Genomic DNA, 6,758 nt, shown 5'->3' with positions numbered 1-6,758 from the left:
ACCACGGTTTGTTCGATACAAAAGAAAAGTATTTCAGATATCAGTTTACCTGTTCTATAAGTGTTTGGGAATTTTTAATAATGAAGACTTTTTATTAGACTTTCAGTGTATGCATTTTGTAAATCTAAGTAGTTTATATACAATAAATTACTTAAATCTTAACAATGCATACACTGAAAGACTTTTTATCAGACTTTTAGTGTATGCATCTTTAAATTTAAGTAATTTATTGTACTACATGAGGTTATCAAAACATAAATGCATATCTTTTTATTGTATTTATTAAGTCGTTTGTGCTGAAGAAATACCATAATACACAATGTACTGTATTTGGTCCATTTAACCTTTTATTTAGATTCGAGCATCAACGGTGAGTCGTTTGTAGACAAAACGAGCGTCTTCAGTCATCTTTTAAATTCTTGGTCCTATGATGAGTCAGTCTTCTCTTCGCTTTTCAACAAAAGTTACGTGCAGATGAATTAGGATAAAGTTTGAGCTCCGACTTGGTGGTACAATATGTTGTGTTAAATGTATTAAGTTTTAATTTTTAATTTCAAAGTATGTCAAAAAGCCTAAGAGTCGTAATTTAATGCTCAAACTAGGAACGTAAAAAGTATTAAAACGCTTTAACGCAATTCTACGGAATATGACAGTTCTTGTCTATTCGTTTTGATGTGTTTTGTCATTTGATTTTGCCATGTGATGATGGACTTTCAGATTTGATTTTCCTCTGAGCTCAGTATTTTTGGGATTTTACTTTTTTCTAAGCATTGTTGAAATGTTTAATGTAGTTACCTTTACGGTTACACTTGTGATTACTTCTGTGGTTATTTGGTGCATTATAATCGCTACGTGATTTCATCTGTCATTCAAAATGAATCCTTATGAAACATCTGTGTAACGAAGAAAAATTATTTCAATTTAATACGCTTTATTTAGAGTCCTTGTATAAAATCAATTAGTAGTCTGTTCGGAGATAAATACAACAAAACTTATAAAACATAATAACAGCGATGCAGTAAAACACGCATAATATAAGTTCAACAATAATTTATAATGTTATAAAGAATAAAAATTGAAAAAACAGTAGTCTTCTAATCTAAGAAAATATTCACTAGGAATTCAAATATATCTAAACAAATTTTAAAATGTATGCTTCACAGTAACAATAGAAAGGAACGAGTCACTGTTGTTTTATTAACTATTGAAATACGCTAGGATGCCTGAGGGATCTAAATTTGTTAATCATCTCATATTATTAAAATCAATTAAATTGTGGACATTATAATATTGTTGATTGATAAAGAACGCACTAATCATTTACTGCTAAGATATGTATGACGACCTAAATTGACCCTGATTGACTCGCATGGTCAATAATAAATTTATCCGATAAAACCATTATATGTGTATACTATGTAACAAGTTCTGATGTGTTTTATGATCTATATGATATGCTTTGTCTAAATTTTCCAATTTATGATGTTTTATTGTTGTGGAAAATAACTTCAAACAACGTTTATCTTAAACCGTTTTCGTTGTTCTGTTCTGGGTTAAATAACATCAAAAACCGCAAACTTGCTCTATATAATGTAAATAAACAATTGATTTTTCCATTGCCGATGATAGTAATGTTTCTCGCTGTACTGATTTTATTGAGTTGATTTGTTACATCTAGTAATGGAAAAGTTGAAGGCAAAATATGTCGATCACATACAAGCGAAGAAAAAAGAAAAGTTCAACATGTACCCCAAATGAGAGGGTTAACTTTTGGGAAATAAATTTTATATATTTTCTTATTGGATAAACAAAAGCAAAGTATGTGTTTTATCGATAGACTAGTTGATATGACTTTCACATAAAACACTCACATCATCTGTCAGATAATTGGGGTAGATTCTACCTAAGAATTGAAAACGACAAAAAAAAATTACAATTTTCTTAATTTTGAAGTATCAAAAGTTTAATCTGAAACAACTTTTAAAATGCACAAAAAAACATAACCTTACACCAAACAGATAAGACAGTGATCAGATATCATTATTCAATTATATTATCATATCTGTCACTGCAGTTGTAAGAATTGAAAATTTATATCTCCACTGCTATCTCTCTCTGTTTATGAGAATTTTTGTGAGAGTTCTGTTTAGTGCCTTTCTTTCCAATTAAAGATGCAAATTTAAACCAATTTTCCAAAATAATATGAATAAGTCTTTTGTTGTTGTTCTTGAAATAATCAAATATATGCCTTACTTAAATAAAATATTGATACTTCTTCTTGCTTAGCTTCATAATATCAAGAAATTCTATTTTATACTTGTGCTAAAAACAAATTGATCAAAGGGAGATAATTCACAAATATTTGGAAGTAAATTTTGAAACTACTGTTACAGGTAGAAAAAACTTTCTCTTATGGCATTCTTTTCTTTAGAATTTTAGACTTGTAGATTTATCTAATAGAACAGTAAATGTGAGACTGAATGCAATAATGTGAGACTCTGTATATGGAGAACACCAAAGACTTCATCCCGATCATAATGGGTTTTTACAGTGGAACAGTTTGGATTTGTTAATCGTCAAGAAGTATTGTGTGACAAATAAATTCATCATATATACAAGGACTAAATTTTGTATATACACCACACGTGCGTTTCGCCCACAAAAGACCCATTTGTGACGCTCGAATCCAAATGCACCTATCGATCGAGAAAGTTCAATCTGTATGAAGAAGTGCAAACCAGAAAACCAGGAAGGAAGACAGCCAATATATGTATCGGCCCAAGCAGCATTAAGTCAAACACCACTTAGATATACTGTTTTGAGGAAAATAGTACTTGGCTCCATCTGCCTCAGGACTACAAAAGAGGGCAAATAAAGTGGTACCTGAAAAAGTAAATAAAAATACAAAAGACATGAAAGCGAGGCGCAAGCAGCTGATTGCAATCAATACACTAAGAGGAAGAAACGTTCATGGTTCTGTTAATCTACAGGCTGACAGTGCATAAAACAATGCGATATATTCCGGCATTGGAAAAACCCCGTTCCAGCTACAAAAGTGGTGTACTCTGTTGGAGAAGCTGAATTAAAAGATAAAGTATTATAGGAGTGGTTTGCAAAAATAAACTATGTTCAGTTCATCCAATAAAATCAGGTGAAAAGTGCACTTCTGCATGTAGTCCAAATTTTATATTCATGAAAAGCATAAAAGATGAGTACACGTGGACGAAAGAAGCTCTGCAAGGTCCTGAAAGTGATGACATTGAAGCTAAACATTTAATAAAAGATCCAGATAGCTCTGCTCATAGAGCAGCAGATGACTTGTATCTTGAAAATAAAAACTTTACAAAGCAAGAACATTTTCTAGATATCAGGCATCTTCTAAATAATCACCAAAAAAAACATGAGGAATAATTAAGAATTGGGAGAAATAATGCCGGATAGAACTAATAAAAGACCATGAAAAGCTTTTGAACAATTTCTTGATTTCAGTCGGAGTTTACCTAGGCCATAGAAAAATATGGTGGTGACTTTGGCAAAGTAAAGAATAAAATCTCTTTCACTGCTAATGCCATATCTGCATGTTACACAGACAAACATGATCTTTGCCATAGGCATTACTTTGTTTACAAGAGTGGATAAAAGTTCTAGTTGTCCAACAGAGCATTCTTACCAAACAGTTTTAAAATCAGAAAATTGGATGAAAACTTGAATGCTATAAGAAAGTGTGTTTTATATCGTCTCAGTTGGAGCGTTTGTAAAAAGACGAAATTGAACCTAAATACTCAAAAAGTCGATGAATTGAACATATTACTGCGTAGATCACTTCCAAAAAAAGCTTTGAAAACGTGACCATTCAGCTATTCATAATTTTAATCGTGGTCCTTGTGAGTCTCTCCTAGTGATCTGTTAGCAACTGGGGGAAGAAATCAGTCTTGGGTCTGCTGCTGAAAAGAACTAAAGGCATTACAATAACAGACAGAATGCAGATAACTTTTAAATAAAACAATGAATAATAAAAAGAAAAGGTCAAATACTGGGAAACATTTGTAAACATATGGTAAAAAATTTTATGAAAAACGTCAGGAAGAAAAGTGGTACGAAAAAAACAAGCTAATGCGGACAGTGAAACGTACATAAACGCAAGCCGCGAACAATCCCTATGCCAAAACCAACGAGTTGCAGCGACAAAAAGTGTTAATCTGTAAATAGATATAAAAAAAAAGAAGATGTGGTATGATTGCCAATGAGGCAACTATCCACAAAAGACCAAAATTAAACAAACATTAACAGCTATAGGTCACCGTACGGCCTTCAACACTGAGTAAAGCCCATACCGCATAGTCGGCTATAAAAAGCCCCGATAAGACAATGTAAAACAATTCAAACGAGAAAACTAACGGCCTTATTTATGTAAAAAAAAAAATTAACGAAAAACAAACATGTAACACATAAACAAACGACAACCACTGAATTACAGGCTCCTGACTTGGGACAGGCACATACATCAATAATGTGGCGGGGTTAAACATGTTAGCGGGATCCCAACCCTCCCCTAACCTGGTACAGTGGTATAACAGTACAACATAAGAAACGAACTATAAAAATCAGTTGAAAAAGGCTTTACTCATCAGATAGACAAAAAATAAAAGTGGACGTGGCCGGGTACTTATACATCCCGACACAAAAAGACACAATGAACAGATCGGAGAGTACTCGCAGTTATCTGACAGCTAGCAAAGCCACTAACAACTAATACAAAAAGCATGCCTTTAAGACTAAACACTCAATCCGTACACATCCAACATACAATGGATTTAGTGTAAAGACATCCTAAACAGCCAGAGAAAAATATGACCTTGTGCAATGCCAAGTTACAGGTATCGACAGATTGTAGATCCATGAAAATGTATATGTATATAACATACGAATGATATTTAGTTAGCTATACTATAGTAAAGTATACTTGTATATAAGCAAATGTAGTTCACGACATTTTGCACATAAATTCTGCCCTTCACATTGAATACGTTCCTGGTTTGTAGCATGGGACAAGAGGATAACAATTCTACATTAACAATTACATATATACTTATACATGTACAAACCAGACACACAATAAATTAATAAGTGATATCATACAATAGAACTGAAATATATTTGGTTTATTTGTTTGCAAAATTCTACATTGCAACGTGGTTAGAAGTTATTGTAACATGCTATGAATTATGAAAATATTTTTTCAATATGTCTTAGAAACATGCACACTTTTGTGAGCATTGGCACGTTACAGTTTGATAATAGACCAATAAATTTTGTTTGTGTGATATGTAGGAATATACCTTTCTCTTAAAGACATAATTTGTTTATTGGAACATACATTGAATCGCAGTGTCAGCACATACGATTTTCTCTTGGTGTTTTTTCCACCGTCACCGTTGAGAGTTTTGTATAACGTATGGTTCATGGTATCATTAATCGTTTTATTTGTCGTATGGTTTATGGTATCATGATTTAGCATTTAGCGTTTCGTTTTATCGTATGATATGTGATATCGTTTTTTTTTTCACCGACCAACTTCGTTAGGGTCAGGTCTTATTATGGCAAAAGTGACTACATTCTATGCGGTTTTGCTTTCATCAAGTCTTGACATATCATTGTTCGTTATTCTTTCCTTAATCATATATGCTAGCCTGTGTGCTCTTTCTTTTTAGCAACTTCCCTTAGCCTGTTTACATTCATGACACCGTATCCTTATTTATCAACATTGCCGTCCCACTATGAATATTGTCCTTTTTTTTCCTTAGGAAATATCTCTTCTAAATGTTTATGAAAGTCCTTTATCATGCTAACACAATCAGAATTTTTTTGAAAAGAAGTCAGCAACTTGCTTTTCCAAAATGAAAGTGAAAGTAATCATCCCAATATAGAATGTAAAAAACAATTGATTTTCCCATTGCCGACAATAGTATTATTTCTTGCTGTACTGATTTTATTGAGTTGAATTTTATTATAAAACCTTTATAAAAATAAAGATTATTTGTTATGTTAACATATTTCATGAAATAATGATATCGTCGCGATGCTTTTCTAGGTGTAATTTACAGTTTTTAAGGGTGACCGCCAATCTCGCACAAAAATAACAGTAAAATGTATGCATTCAACAACTGAAAGAAAAAACTTCTCAACTATTTCTGGAGGAGGAATCAAATTTTGTTTTGTCATTGCTACAACCAAGAATCCATAAAGTTTCAAGGGAAAAAAGTTATTATTTGTGGCATACTCCACCCAGTCAAAATCTACCATGTTTTTGTTTCTGAATTCCGTGTTTATCGGTCACAAAAGAGCTAAGGTAGCACTCCACAGTTAGGTGTGCAGTTTCGCATTTTGGCCCCTGTGGATTTTTCAAATATGAGAGCTAGTGTGCAATAAAAATCATTTTTGGATAGCTGAGTATTAAAATAGCCTTTGTATTGGGTTTATATGATCATCAAGGTTATGTAATGTATGTAATATAGGCTGTTTTCTGTATGACAGTTCGTATTTGCATGTCCCTACCATACATTGGTCCTGCAATTATTGCAATGTTTTTTTCCAACTTTTTATCGCACAAACTTTGTGATTGGATTTTACGAAAAAATTTGGCGAAAGACACCCATTTTTTATTTGATCATTAGGAAGATTTAGGAAAACAGTTTCTAAAAAGGTATCACTCAAAGGCATTGAAATTCTAGTTTGATCCAAATTCTGGGGGGAAACGA

This window comes from Mytilus trossulus, chromosome 6 (genome assembly GCF_036588685.1).
Source record: "Mytilus trossulus isolate FHL-02 chromosome 6, PNRI_Mtr1.1.1.hap1, whole genome shotgun sequence".
Taxonomy (NCBI): domain Eukaryota; kingdom Metazoa; phylum Mollusca; class Bivalvia; order Mytilida; family Mytilidae; genus Mytilus; species Mytilus trossulus.
The sequence above is the reverse complement of the archived record's forward strand: the minus strand, read 5'-3'. Positions refer to the sequence as shown.